General features: G+C 48.3%; 1 pseudogene; it reads left to right on the top strand.

Annotated features, from left to right (window-relative positions):
• Window positions 1-14,965: 14,965 nt before the first annotated feature.
• On the top strand, window positions 14,966-15,032 carry LOC115898456 (annotated as a pseudogene).
• The last annotated feature ends 253 nt before the right edge of the window (window positions 15,033-15,285 follow it).

Genomic DNA, 15,285 nt, shown 5'->3' with positions numbered 1-15,285 from the left:
CTAGCTGTGGCATTCTGTATTTTCCTGAGGATATGCCCTGTTCACCACAATCTGACTTCAGAAAATCTCATCTCCTCCCAAAGCATTTGCAAACTGCCTCCCAGGAGTGTCTCTGGAGACAGAAGCACTCACTATTCTGTGATCTTTCTCAGTAGTAGAAAGATTCTCAGGACTCTTTTATTCTAAGTAGCATAAATCCCACTCAAACTGGCTTAAGCAAAATATAAACAAAAGTTATTACTGCAAGCTCAGGTGTAGACTTCAGGAACAGCTGCATCCAGGAACTTAACACCATCCAGTGTGTGTGCAGTCTGTTTCTCTGTCTTTCTCCAAACCATAGTTTTGCCAACCTGCATTTTGGCTTTATTTCAGGCTCTAGTGGGACTCATCTGACAGAAAGAGCAGTCCTCTCCTATGTCTAAGATTGGTTTTAGTGAATGAACTTGGAGCCCTATGTCAGAAAGAGCAAGCATACTGATTGCTGAGACAAAGGAAAGGTAAATTCCCCAACTAAAATAGAAAAGTCTTATCAAATAAGGAAAAATAGACACTTACATTAACTTAATTTTCAGGATGACCCTTCTGGACCCTCTCTATTTTATTGGTGTCTGCACCACTGATGTCCCTCACTCGTGCTGGGCTTCATGCCTTTGCTGTGTTATCTGTAAGCTGTGAGCTCCGATCTCAACATGACCTTGGCTACAGTCCTCAGGTTTCTCGAGTCTCTGCCTTCATAGCTTTACGTTATCCCAGGTTCCTGCCAATCTCAGAAGCCTGGTTATTGATGGCTCAGAGTAGCCATAATAGCGCTCATTGCACTGATCCTGCAAGGATCTCAGCCACCGTAAAGGGTCCAGGTTCCTGGGGGTGTCACCCTGGTTGTCTGGGACACTGCCTCATCACTGTCATGTCTTAGATGCATCTGTCACCATCCCCCGAGCATCTCGATTGCCTCCAGCCATCAACTGGCTCTACCTCTTTGGCAGGTCACCTGCCATCGCCTACTGGATGGAGTGGTCTTTTTTTAATGAACTTCTTATTTCAGAACAGATTTAAATGAAAAAGTCACAAATTTAGTAAATAAAATTTATGAAAACAGTGAAGAGAGTTTCCATGTAACCCATACCCAGTTTCCCCTATCGTTAATGTCTTACATTTGTATGGCACGTCTGTTATAATTAACGAACCAATATTGATAAATTACTCAGGTTCCCTTGGTTTTTACCTAATGTCCTTCTCCTGTGCCAGGATACCACATGACATTTAGTTGTCATATCTCTTTTGGCAGGTCTTGGCTCTCAGGAATTTTCTGGTTTTTGATGACTTTGTCAGTTTTGAGGAGGACTGGTCAAGTCTTTTGTAGAATGTCTCCAAAACAGGGTTTGTCTGATGGTTTTCTCATGATTAGACTGGGATATGGGTTTGGGGAGGAAGCCCAGAGCGGTGAAGGGCCTCACATCACATAAAGGGTACAAGTTGTCAGTGTGACTCATCACTATGGGTGTTGGCCTTGACCACCAGGAGGAGGTCCTGTTAGTTTCTCCACTGTAGAGTGCCTTTCTCTTCCCATTTTCCATGCTGTGCTCTGTGGATGGAAGCTGCTCTGTGTGCCCCAACCTGAGGAGTGAGGAGTTTACTCCACCTGCTGAGGCGATCATTAACATCACACACACGTACACCTGGCCCCCAGACCCCAGGACTATGGATTCCTCATGTCCCTGTCACTCCGTGAGGTGCAATGATTAACTGTAGAAGGTGTTCAGTAAGCATTTGTGGATAGGACTGAACAGTTGCATCGCCTGGGGAATGTTTGCTCCCCAGGTCGGCTGATACCCAAAGGTGAGCCATGTCCCTGGACATCCTTGAATGCCCCACGTCAAAGCTGGCTATGGAATAGCCAGAGAATGCTCACAAGCATACTTGGCACCAGAGTTGACAATGAGACCTCAGACAACGTGCACTTCCCAGCTAAATTGTGCGGTATCTGTTGCTTCCCCCAGCTCAGCAGAAAGTAGGTCCACATTTACAAACTAAGAAGGACTAAAAAGGGCTTAACTTTCGCTCTGGGTTTGAACTTGTGTCATGGGTAAGAAGAAACTCAAGTGTCCTATGTACTCTCCAACATCAAAGGTCGTCCTCACCTGCTCTCACAGGTGACCCCTGTCAGATGTCTTCGACACATCATTGAACCATCTTGGCTGAGCGTGGTTTAAAACCTGTACATGTGTCCCTATTCCAGGCCGCACAGTATTTAATAGAAATAAAAGTTACTTCATCTTCTGCCAGCCTAGGTTCTCCCTAGACTGGACATGGACAGGGTCCTGGGGGGAGCACCCCTGGCTCAACCACTGGGGCTGCTCTCTCCAGGTTGAGCGGCCAGTGTGGAGCTGCCAGCAGGGCAAGGAGCCCAGTGATGCCAGAGAAATGCACACACTGGAGGGAGCCAGGATATGCCTGCTTCAGCTTCTGACTTCTCTCTTTTTGACACTGGGAAAGTTGTTTTTGAAATGCCTCCAAAGGTCTAGGGTATAAGTGCTTATTGATGATGCGAGCGTAAACGTGCCATAAAGCACCCTCCATCCCACAGTCTCTGCACCCCTGCCCCTTCCTCTTTATGTCCCTCTGCAGTAGACAGGAAATCACAGTGTCCAGTCAGTAGAGAGGATGGGAGGACAGGGCACAGCCAGGTCTGGTGACCTCTGACCCCACAAGTCCCATGACCCCAGGCAATTCCAGGAGACTTCCTGAACCTCAGTGTCCTCTGGGACCCAGGTGAAAGCAGCCGTAGGTGCAAACCTGTTTGTGAACCGCAGACCTCACACCTGGAGCTGTCAGCCACAGGGACTTCCCACAGCCTAGTCTCACCTTCTCCAGCCTCCCCTCCCCTCGAGGTCACCTCCCCAAGCAGCCTGCCACACCACACTCTGCCCTTTGGGGCACCCAAATGTTTTGGGCCCCCAGGTCACGTGATTGGAAGCCCAGAGTTCCATCTTTAATAGATCATTGCTGTCCAGGCTCTTGCAGGCCCCACTTTCAGTATTTTTGTGCAACATGCCCCAGTTCCCTGCTACCCAGACGCACCATCTCTGAGCTGGCTTCAGGGTCCTGCATGCCCCATGGCTGAGCACGTGGCTCTGTGCTGCCCTTCAGAGCCACACTTCCTCTCTGTCCATTGCCAGCCCCATCCAGCCCATCCTGTCGACCATTCAGGACCACCGATGCCGTGAAGGAGCTGGTCCATCTCCTCTGCCACCTCCAACCTCCTGCACCTCCCCTCCCTGCACACCCACACTCCTGAGCTCAGGACCAGGTTCTCTAGCATGGGCACATCCTGCTGCCAACAGTTCTCATTGCCTGTTCCGGCCACATTCTCAGTCCTCTTCAACACGGAGCCACCCTTCTGGAGGAAGAGGCACTCTCCAGACAGCATCACCACACCTGGTCTGCACTGGCAGTCCCAACCTGGCTCTCCTATGGGTGCTCCAATAGTCCTCTCCTCCCAACCTTTCCCTAGGTGGCAGGGGCAGGGCAGGACAGCCAACTTCCATGGGCTTCTTTCATTCTCTGATGGCTATGACCAGCTTGTCTACCAACTGGGCTAAGTTAAGATCCAAGGACACAGTATCAGGGGACAGTCTCTAAGGCTGAGAGAGCTATGCAAATGCCAGTGGCTATGGCATCATGATTACAATGGGTGTGATCACAGCACAGCAAAGGAATTCAGAGTCTGCAGGACCAGGGCCACCCATCCTGGGCCTGCCTTCTATGGGCTATGCAAGGTGGACACATGCTTTACCCTTCGGCCTCCATTTCCTCTTCCACGTGGGAACAATGATGCGTCTTTCACAACATGGTGGGAACAACACAGAGGATGATCTGATATGCGTGGCACATACCTGACACACACCTGACATGCCTGACACACGCCTGATACATGCTTGGCTCACACCAGCATTTAGCGTTTTGCCATTTGTATTGTCTCCAAAAGCTGTGTTTTTCCAACAGGAAAATCTTAAACTCTAAGCTGCTGGGAGCTCTCTTTCTGAGCAAATGTGTGTGGCACCAGGGGACAGGGATGAAAACAGCAGAATCCCAATAAAGGGGCTGGGGGTATGAGTCAGTCTCAGTCACTCACAGGCAACCCCAATGGCAGAGTCTCAGACAGCACTTGGCCTCACTAGGGCTTCATCTGGGGCTTTTGTGTTGAGCTCTGGGGCCTCTCCCACAGACCTCTGGTTCTGCAGAAGCAGCAGCCTGCCTCTCCTGTCGTGGCTCCAGTCACAGCCTCTGAGCTTCAGCCGGGGTCCTTTCTGCCCCGGCATGGATGGGCACCAGCAGAGCAGACACAGCCCTCGGATGGCTCAGGCAGCAGAACTTTGCAACTCTGGCCAATGAGCTCCCAGGAAAGAAATGCGACTCAGAAGGCCATCAAGCAGCTCCACGCTGCCTTCCTAAGATAATGTGATGGGAGTGTTAGGTACTTATTTCCTGGCGAGAGCACATATCTCTAATCAGTTTTAATCCAACAGGGTGTGCAAAGCCTACAACTTCAGACATCAATTCAGTTCACATTTATTACGTGCCTCCTACGACCTGGGAACTTTCATATATATTTTTGCTAATAATCTCACTGATCTTCACAGAAGCCTCATAGGTTAGCTATTAATGCTACAATGCTACATTCGTATGGTACATAAGAAAGCTAAGGTTTTCTCCCACCTGTTGAGGGAGAGACCTAGAGCAAGACCTAGGAGCTTTCTGATCCCATGTCTGTGCTTTTCCCATAAGACATGTGGTGGCGGGCCCTGGAGTGGCAGAGTGTCCTCCTAGACACCTTTCTGGGATCTTCTCAACAGGTGAAGAGATAAATATTAGTACTACTATTTTGTGAATGAGGGAATTCAGGAGCACAGTAGGGTTTTAAGTACCACATGTGCAGGTAGCATTTTAATCTGTTTTTTCAATGTCCCAAGGAAAAAGGGCTCCTTTGGCCACCCGTATCCAACAATCTTGTCATCTTCTCTAAAGCTCCCAAGGAGACCGGTATGTTTCTGGATGGATACTGAGCTTTCAGAGCTGAAAAGGACCTCAGCCCAGACCCCTGCTCTCCTGCCCCTGCTGGTGCTTTGTGTGACTGAGGGAGACAGGGCACGTTCCCTATTTCCAAAGGTGACATATTCCACCACTTTCATCACTTGAAACATTGGAGATTCCAGCCCATAGCTGGGCAGGGCAGAGCAAAGACACTACAGAGAAGACAGACCACTCCACAGTTTGAAGTTAGGATAGACAAGCAGCATCTCAGAAAGATGTGCCACAGAGCAAGTGAAGAGTCCCAAACACAGACTTGAATCTTGGGGAGGGGGCTGAGAGCAGGGAAGAGAGGAGACATCAAGCACAAGATAAAGCAGAGGCTGACAGGACTGATTCAGCCGGCAGAGAAACAAGGAGCCCTTCTCAGGCCGGGAGAGTTTACTGCGCCCATGAACGGCAAAACGAAGAGGAGCTGCACGTGCCAGCTCCCCACATCCCTGTTCAGGACAGTACAGAAACAACAGCAACAGGAATGACGGATGGGACACCCTGCCACCCTGTGGCAAAGCAGCTCTATCACCTATAGCTGTGCCCAAAGGGAGGCCTCATCAGAAGCCAGGAGGCCATGAGAAACTTTCACCACAGCCTCCTCAATCCCAGGGAAGCAACTGAGAAACGGCAACTTCTCATAAGCCTCCATGATCAATCCCATGGTCTAAGAGGACCACAAGACATTCTGCAAAGATTTGGATTTAGCCACAGTGACAGTCTTGCCACCTGGTTTGGTGGATATATGCAAGATTTCCAGGGTTCCATGGAGGAGCCAGTCCCCTCCAGTTGGAAACTAGTTGAGGGTGGTTGTGGAGGCACGGAGTGGAGGCAGGTAGACAGTAGTCAACAGCAAGACTGAAAGGTGAGAAGCCTCTGTCAGAGCCAAAGGATAATGAGAATGAAATCTCTAACCTTAAATCTCTGGCGATTTTCAGCAAAATAATCACCTAATCAAGTCTGTGCTACATTTGACTGTTATTTTTCCTGAAAGCAGAAAGATCTCTAATGAGAATTAACATTTAAGCTATTGCTTAAAATGGAAAGCATTTTCATGTTGGATAATATTAAATAACAACAAATTTCGTATTTGGCTCTGTCTGAAGTCCTGACTAAATTCCATTACTCAAAAAGCTAATAAAAATATTTTTAAAGATTTTCTTACCAAGTTATGATTTTTCTCAGATTCCCTTGGACTTCCTAAGTTCCTGGTAGTTTCATGCATTTGTCTTTTATGAGATACCGGCTTTTCAGCAAGTATTCTGAAAAAGAGGGGGCTTCTCGCAGACGAAAAGGTTCAGAAGCTATTAGTGTGGATTTTAGAAAAAGAAGCTGGAAATTCTGGCAGGAGAGAGAGGGTCAACTTTGTTCAATATTTATTTAGTATTGCAAAGTCAGTTCTGGAAATGAGAGTCCTGGAAAGGACTCTATTCTTAGAGCCTCCCTTGGGACTTCTGCTCCCACAGCCAAAAGCTCAGGACCCCCAAGGGCACTAGGAGCCAGGCGTGGTCAGGGGATGGCGGCCAAAGTGCTGCATCACACAACCAATCCCATGAGGGCAGCTGTGGGTCAGCCCAGCTGGGGGCTCCCATCCCAATAGAGAACAGGCCAGGGCCCCACATTGAGGGAGATCAGGTCGGGGCCAGGGTTGCTTCTAACCAAGCTGCCCAGTGAATGTGGCAGAGCATAGAACACACACAGCTGAAATTAAGAAGCAAGCTTTATCATCAGGCCCTTTTTCAGACAAGGACACTGAGACTCAAAGCAGCACATTGTCCACTTACAGCCCCACAGGCTTTGTGTGGCCTAGATTTCTCCTGAGGATGTGCCATGCAGTTTCCATGAGTGGCTGCCGGGTCCCTGACCATCTCCCCCAGGCACAGCACAGGCTTGCCCTGTGCCTCACAGCTGAACTCCCTCCCTACATTGGACCCCCAGGGCCAGACTAGAAAGCCTTGGATTTGTGGGACAGACACACGCTCCACAGCCAGTATTTTTGTAAACAGAAGCAGCATCAATCCATTTCTGGCAGATGGTACCTGGACAGCTGGAGTCTTGTTTGGTTTCCTTTGCAGAAATCTACTGATTTCTGATGGTGGACAGCCAAGGAAATCCAAGTTCCCATAATTTAGACCCAAGAGCCTGAAGTTGGCAGGCATCAGATAAGACTGAATCTCCGTGTTCCCATCTAAGGGTAGAATTAAACTTATCTTTGTTGATCAGCCAAGAACCACTAACACCCGCTACAAAAGTGCCTGCGGGGGTAAGAGCAGATGCTGGAACAGCAGCCCCCGGACCTGGGTAGAGGCTGCAGCAGAGGGCTCTGGGGACAGTGCCTTCCTCTTAGCTGCCTGCCAGGCCAGTGGGCACTAATTATTTTCAATAAAATAAATGTCATCAAATCTTTAACATTGTTGGAAAATAGTTCACAAGGAGATAATGGGATTTTTTTTTCTGTAACTGCTAATGACCCAACATGACTACATTTCACCCAGAATAGCTTTGTTTTCTTTATACTTCTTAGTTTCATGAAGTCAAGATTCATAATGTCAGAAAGAAACATTTTAAAGGTGTTAGACGCATAGACTGAGAAGAAACCAAGCTCAACTCCTGAGTTTTGTGGTTGACACTCACAGACCATTTTTGCATATCTGCTTCTCAAACCTGTCAGATATTTGTGTCCTGGCTTCTCACTAGGATCACCTGCAGAGCTTGCCAGCAACCATGGCTGGGTCCCGGGCTGGGAGCTCCCACATTGCTCAGTGGATTCTAAAGTGCACCCCAGACCCCAGCAGCCCACTGGCTCCTCCCATCCTTCCTGGGCACATGCCCTTCCAAGCGCACAGGCCTCATTTCTATACTTAAACCTGCTGAATTCAGTCGTGCCTCAGGGTTTCTGCACACCCTCACTTTCCCTCCTTCAGGCCCTTCCTTTGCCCCTTCCATTGCTGACACCTTCCCATTATCTGGGTCTTAAATCAAGCATCTTTCTTTCCTCTCACTCTCTATCACTTTCCCTTCACGGCATTTATCATGACCCAAAAACATCTTGGTTATTCTGGTTTGCCTCCATTTCATTTTAATATATTGTAACTGCTTCAAAACTTAAGTGAAAATATGCATATTTAATAGGGACAGTTTTCTTTTGGGGGTGATAAAAATGTTCTGCAGTTAGATAGAGACCATGGTGGCACAACATTGTGAATGTAAAAGCCACTGAATTGTACACCTTAAAATGGTTAAAATGGTGAATTTTATGATATGTGAATTTTACTTCAATTTTAAAAAGTACTTCTTTCATGACTCCTACACAAGTATATTTCAAATTTCTTTAATTGGCATATAATTGTACATATGTATGGGCTACAGAGTGAAGCTTCCACACATATAATGTACAGTGGTCAGATTTGGGTAATTAGCATATCCATCATCTCAGATATTTTGAGTTTGAGTTAAATTTTTTCCGGCATGTCTTTGATTAGGAATGTCTTTTATTTCCCTGAAATTTAAAACTGGACATATCCATTCAAGAAAATTATAAAAATTATTATATTGCTACTTATCTTTGTGAATTGGAATTTTTTGGAACCACATGAGGAAGATTAAGATTGGAAAACATTGAAACAACTGAAAGTATCCAGGTTGATCAAAAGGTCCTTTACAATTTTGTTGACTGGCTTAATTACGAATAAATAAGCATCATCAATGAAAAATTATAAAGCAATTTACAAACTGCTGTCTTTAATATGGGAATTTTATATATTCAGGCTCCATGTAAGATGTCGTTTGAGAAAGAATATTTTTGCTGCTAAGGAAGTGTGAATATTTTTTAGCTAAATCAACTTGAAGGCCCTAACATCCTGCAAGCGTAACACAGGTTACTGGACCACGTGCAGCTCATCCCCCGGCGGCTGCTCCTGGGGCTCCTGGAGAAGACTTAAGTGCTGCCCAGCACGACCTGCAACACAGCGGCATATATGTTCTCCACACCTAAGGAGTGTTTCTCCTTAACTCACTGAGTCAGAATTCATAGGCTTCTCTCAGGAGGGGTAAGACCCAGCCCCCTCCACCCTATCCAGCAAGAATCCTATGTGTTTACAGCACAGTCGGAATGCAGGCATGGAGGCAGCATCTGAGCTGACTACAAGCAAAGTCCCAGGGAGATGATGTGGGTTGGCAAGGAAGGAAAAGGCGTGAGGAAGCCATCAGGGTGGAAAGGAGCAGCCACTGTGTCCCTTCAAAGAAAACTCCCCCAGCGTTGGTCCTGGAAGGGACGTTAGTGGCATTTTACCCACTGCTGCCCTACTACAGACTGAAAATAATGAGATTCAGGGAGAGCAGGGTTTGCCCAGAGCCCCATGCTCTCTTCAGTACAGGATTGTCCCAGTGGACAAAAAAAAAAAAAAAAAAAAAAATGCAAATTCCTCTCCTTTGTCATTCACAATATGTTCTTGCCTTTTGCTAGTGCTTTGTCTTCTAGAACTTTCCAGACAGCACCCCACCCCTTCCTTCAAAAGCAAGATTCCATGTTGTCTCCGTTGAGCATGTTTCCTTTCCAGAATTTCGTTGCAATTTCCCCCATTTCTGTAACGTTTGCTCAGACTCTATGTTGTTTAGTCAGTTGTTAGGAATCTCTTAGACTCCTGTTGTCAATGAGGAGCCAAACAGACACTTGTAGACACAACACACAGAGCAGACCCAAGTTTCTGCCACTAGGGCTGGACCACACAGGAACCTTCCCTTCCAGGCTGCAGGGTACCCCATTGGCAAAGGCCTTGTCTCCAGGACTTTCCTGTTCTAGGACTCAGAGAAGCAGCTGCCGCACCAATACTAGCATGTGACAAATAGCAGCAGACAGGCTGAGCAAATAAATAGACCCCAAATGCTTCTCAGTGGGGCTGGGCCTCACCGAGGACCAGGTAGACTATCCCGAGCATGGCCTTGCCCACCACTCAACTGACAGCCACAGGTGAAGAAGCCACGTGGAGGATGTCTGCCCTGTGTGGCTGAGGGAGGGTCTGAGGGTTCCCTCTCCTGCCAGGTTCCCTAGCACCAGGATACAGACATCCAGGAGTACATGTAGACAGCCACCAGACCACCTCATGGGGGGACCTTGGGGATGTGCCTGAGCTGAGCACCTGAGTTAACTATGTTAGCCCACTGCCAGGTGTTGGCTGTGTAAGCTGGGTTACCTGGCTTAGCTACATTACCTGAGTTAACTCACTATCCTGTGTTACCTGTATTATCCCATGACTCTGTCACCTGTGTTACCTGCATTAGCTCACTGTCCTGTTACCTGAGTTACCTGCATTAGCTCACTGTCCTTGATGGTGCCTCTCAAAGAACTTGTGGTAAAGGGATCCAGGTGTGTGTTTTAATATCCATTCTATTGAAAACTGTTCCCCTTGTAAAATAAATAAGGTCCTAGAAAAATGAAATGACGACAAAACACAAATCCCAATTTTTGTTAGATTCAACAGATATGAAATTACTCTGCCTAATTGCTGTAAAGTTCCCATTGATTTACTCTGAATTTCTATTCTTCCCTGTTGCGAGCCAGTGAGACACCCAGCCCTGGTCGGCTAGCCACATCCAGGACCCCAGTGTGGCCTTCAACCAGTCCTCACCACAGACCTTGGATGCTGGCCCTGCTCCTGTCCTACAGATGGGAAAACTCAAGCCCAAGATTGTAGAGTCTCAGCCCAGGCCTTTGCCCTGCCAAACACCTGTGAGCTTAGCTCCCTCCTGACCACCAGCATGGTCAGACACAGCAAGGACAAAGATCAGAGACAAAGATGACCCAACATGTGTCCTTCGTTGAGGAGGACCACAGATGCCAGAGATTGATGAGTGGGCAACCCAAGACTACATCATGGTGTGACAGAGAAAGGGTTGGCAGGCCATGTGCAACCACAGAGCAGGGAAGAAGAGAATCTTCCCTGCCAGTACAGGGAGAGCCCCTTTCAGACCCCGGCTCATGCCCCAACCTGGAGACTCAGTTTCACCTGTGCTCAGCCCTCTGCACACCTGACCTCGAGTTCCACAACCAGAGATGATGGTTTATGTATTTTCATGTCCATTCCCCAGCCCACCTTGCAAGGCATCTGCTCATAAGCAATATCCATGAGAAGTTATTTAAACAAAATAATCAGCAGAAGAGAAAGTTGGGATGCAGTGGCCTCTTCAGGTCCCCTGCACACCCCAAACCGTGCATCCTGTCACAGTGACTGTAGTGTGTGAATTCCCATTACTCCCTTTACAGAGGAAGAAAAGAAATACTCTTGCCCAATATTTTCTTGGGCCTCCGGACCATCCAGAGCCGCAGCCATCATCCAGGGGTTGAGTTTTGTCTGTGCAGCCTCCCCTACTGACCGTGACCTCCTCAGGGGCGGGAACATGCTTATCCCTGTCCCATAACTCCAGGCAAGTGGCCCACAAAGGGCCCAAGCACAAGACACCTGCCCTGATATCGGTTGTTCCAGAAATACTAGCGCCTTCTGGGGCCCCATTCCTGCTGCCAAGACTTAAGTAGTCACAAAAACCTAGTGTCCCCTATCCTGCTGGTTGAAAGAAAGTATTTAGGGCAACTCCGAGACACTAAGGAAGGAAATGCTTTTCCAACTTTGCAGACTGTAACATGCAAAGGGTTTGAATGTCTCATACTGAAGTTTTTGTTTTAAGGAACCTGAATACAAAATTAGGAATGAGCGCTGGAATGCTGTCTGGGACTTCTCAGAGCCTGGAATTTCTCCGACCTTCCCCATCATTGGAGCTGCCGCGTGAGTCTGAACACGCACCCCGTGTGGACGTGAGTTCACTCAGTGAAAAGCTCCCGCTTGCTTAACTCTCACAGCTCACCTTTAAGTGTTTGCGTGGGTGACTACTTCTGTTGCCCAGACAACCACTCTGTCACTGGGCATTAGCTGTTGACACGTTAGGCATGTTTCACTGCATAGTGAATCAGCATTCTCTGTCTCTGGAATGAAACGAGGAAATTAAACATCAGAAACTACTAAAGTGGCAGGAGGGCTAAAATAAGAAATGCACAAGAGGTGACTCATCCTACTTTGATTCTATGCCTTGGCCACAGACACAAGTTAACCCTGTAATGCCCACTTGGGACCAGTGGCTCCCAGCTCTTAGACAAGCCCAGCCCCCAGCTGCAGCAGGCTCTGACGAGGCTCTGGTCAGGGATGGCAAACACAGTGTCTTTGGGGCCAGCAGACAGCATCATTGCGTGGAGAGGCGAGAACTGAAAAATGCCAGCTCACCCTAAATGCACTCAAATTCCTGTCTTTTCCTCAGTACAGGTCAAAAGAATGATCCAGATTCAGCCCAACTGAGATATTCTTTCATGAAATAAATCTTGTAGACAAATCGGCCAACACCCTATTGGGACAACCCTTGCTGATTTTGAAAGGTTGTCTATGTCCCTTATTTACTTCCAGCTTCATAATGTCATAGAGATTCTAGGGTGGGGATTCCCATTCACCCCTTTACAAGGGAAGAAAGGAGACACTCTTGACCAAGATCTTTAGACAAACAGCAGAACCCTAACTATAGTTGACTCTGAGATTAAAAACCCAGTGCTCTTTACTCAGTAAAATGCCTCTCTAGTGAAACAATGCATCCTTATAAATCACCTTATTTTGTGGTTACTTCTTATTTTGAGTCTTCTTTCTAGTGGATTATCTGACTGCTCTACCATGTAGTCTTGTTGAACTCCTCATCTGGAAGGGCCACACCTATCATGTGGGGTAAATGAGATCATTTCAAACCTTGGAGTCACAGACCATGAAGAACCTTGGAGGTAAGTGGAGAAGAGTAAATGGCACCATCATTGCTGCCCAGGCCCATCCACCACACCCAGCACCCACCATCCTGCACCAAGTCCAAGGACAGCAAAGAGGCCAAGTGCTCCTCTCCAAGGGTGTCCCCGTGTCTTTCTGGGCACCAGATAGTGGGGCTTGTGGTAATCCCCAGAATGCTGAAAACGTAGGGTTGTATGAAGATAAAGGAAAATAACGTGTGTCTAGTATTATGTAAACTGCAAAGAGTAACATTCGAGGAGGGCATTACCCCATGAGAATCAACAGACTTGCTAGAGCCCACACACAGTACCTGAGGGCGGCTTTGCTGAGGGGCTGGGGTCCTGGGGAGCTGCACCACTTCCAACACCCAAAGCTACCAAAAATTTCCCTCCACTTTGAGCTTTATCTTCCTGTATTCCCACAGCGTCATAAAGAGAATCCAGAGATGACACCAGCCTTGCTGGGTGCACCTGGTGATGTTTGCTTCAAGGCCATGGGTCTTTAGAGAGACCATGACTCACTGCTGGGGGGCGGAGCTGAGAGAACAGGGTCCCCATCCTCGAGGAGCCCCACACAATGGCAGCTGCAGACATGGAAAGAGAAAGTTATGAGGAAAACAAAGTAAGTTCTACAGTAAAGTTCAGAGCCACTTACCCTTTAACCAGGCTGGCTGAGCTGATCCCAACAGACTGGTGAAGACAGGAGAGTCCCACCTGCTAAGAAGACTCTGGACACCAAGACCACAGCAGTATTTGAGGATGACCCCTGGGACGCACACAGGGACATGGGTTACACCTAGAGGAGGCGTCAAGGATTCCTCAGGCCCTGGGAGTGTCAGGAAAATGGACAGAGCCCTCCTTAGGTTGGCAGAGCAGGGACTCACATCCAGAGCCCTTTCCCAGGTGGCTGGAGAAGCCCCTACCACCTCCATATGTCTGTAGCATTCAGCTTTTCACTTCCCCACCCAGGACCTTTGATTCTCATCTGATTAATAAGATTGAATTAGCTGGTTCTCTAAGGGAACTCCTGAAACCCCATCCTGCTGGCTGGGAAATCCAGATGTGGAACCAAGGGCACTGCATGGACAGCACCAGTGCTCATCTCCACCTCCCAGCCCTGGTGAGGATGGCAGGGGAGGTGCTGGAGCGTCCTCCTGGGACCATCAAGCCTGCATGCTGAGGCTGGGCACTGCCCTGCTGGGCATCCCCAGTGCCCTCAGTGTCAAGTTCTCAGGGGCCGTGGTGGACGCTCCACTCCACACTGATGGGCCTCGAGGAGAGGAAAGCATCCTGCAGAAGGGGCACGTGGGGTCTCCCGGAGCTGCCCTGAGACCAACCTCAGGACTCAGCCTCTGGGCTGACCCAGCTGAGTGTCCAATCTCACTTCACACAGTCTCTAAAATCACAAGCCCCTGCCATCTCCCTCACCTGCCCAAAAAGGCTTCAGCTTTCTTTCCTCCTGGACCTCATCCAAACTCTCCCTCTGGGCATCATCCTCAGAGTCTCGCTGCCTCGGTGCCTTGAAGGGAAGTGCAAATATCATTGGCAGCCCCCAGCCCTCTCGGGAGCCCAGTGGTGCCACACATGCAGCTTGCTGGCCCTGGACACTGAGTGCTTGGAGCTGCTGTGTGGATGCTCCTACAGGGAAGAGGGTGCGCCATTCATTTGGGATGAGTCTTCACACCAATTTTGTTGTGCCCAGCCTTCACCCCACCTGAGGGGTGCCTGAGGACAAGGACACTGCTACATTTTGAGTGTGTCCCCCAGAAGTTCATGTGTTAGGAGGTGGAGCCTAACAGGAGGTGTTTGGGTCTTGAGAACTCACCCTCATGAATGAGTTAATGCCATTCTCACAAGACTGAGTCACTTCTCATGGGAATGGACTCACCCTCGCAAGAGCGGGTTGCAGCAGATTGAGACGGCCTCTCATAGCTAGCCTTTTGCATATGCCTGCTTCCCCTGTTGCTTCTGTGCCATGTTAGGGTGCAGCACAAGGCCCTCACCAGAAGCCAGCACCATGCCTCCTGGACTTCCCAGCCTCCAGAACCATGAGCCAGATCAACCTCTTTTCTTAAGTGTTAGAGCTCTTTTAGAATTTGTCTAGCAGGCTTTTCAGGTTTTGCCAGAAAGCAATTCCCCAACAACAACAAAAAAACTCTCTTTTCTTTATAAATTATTTAGCATCAGGCATTCTGTTATAACAACACTAAATGGACTAGGGACTACGACAGACACCCTCAAGCAGAGATAGGGGCTCCTGCCATCCACTAGCTCTAGTGCATCTGCAAAATCATTACTGACTCTCCTCATCTTTTTTTTTTTTTTTTTTTTTTTTTTTTTTTTTTTTTTTGAGATGGAGTCTTGCTCTGTCGCCCAGGCTGGAGTACAGTGAC

Source organism: Rhinopithecus roxellana, chromosome 6 (genome assembly GCF_007565055.1).
Source record: "Rhinopithecus roxellana isolate Shanxi Qingling chromosome 6, ASM756505v1, whole genome shotgun sequence".
Lineage (NCBI taxonomy): Eukaryota > Metazoa > Chordata > Mammalia > Primates > Cercopithecidae > Rhinopithecus > Rhinopithecus roxellana.
Note: the sequence above shows the minus strand (reverse complement) of the source record. Positions and strands in the feature narration are given on the sequence as shown.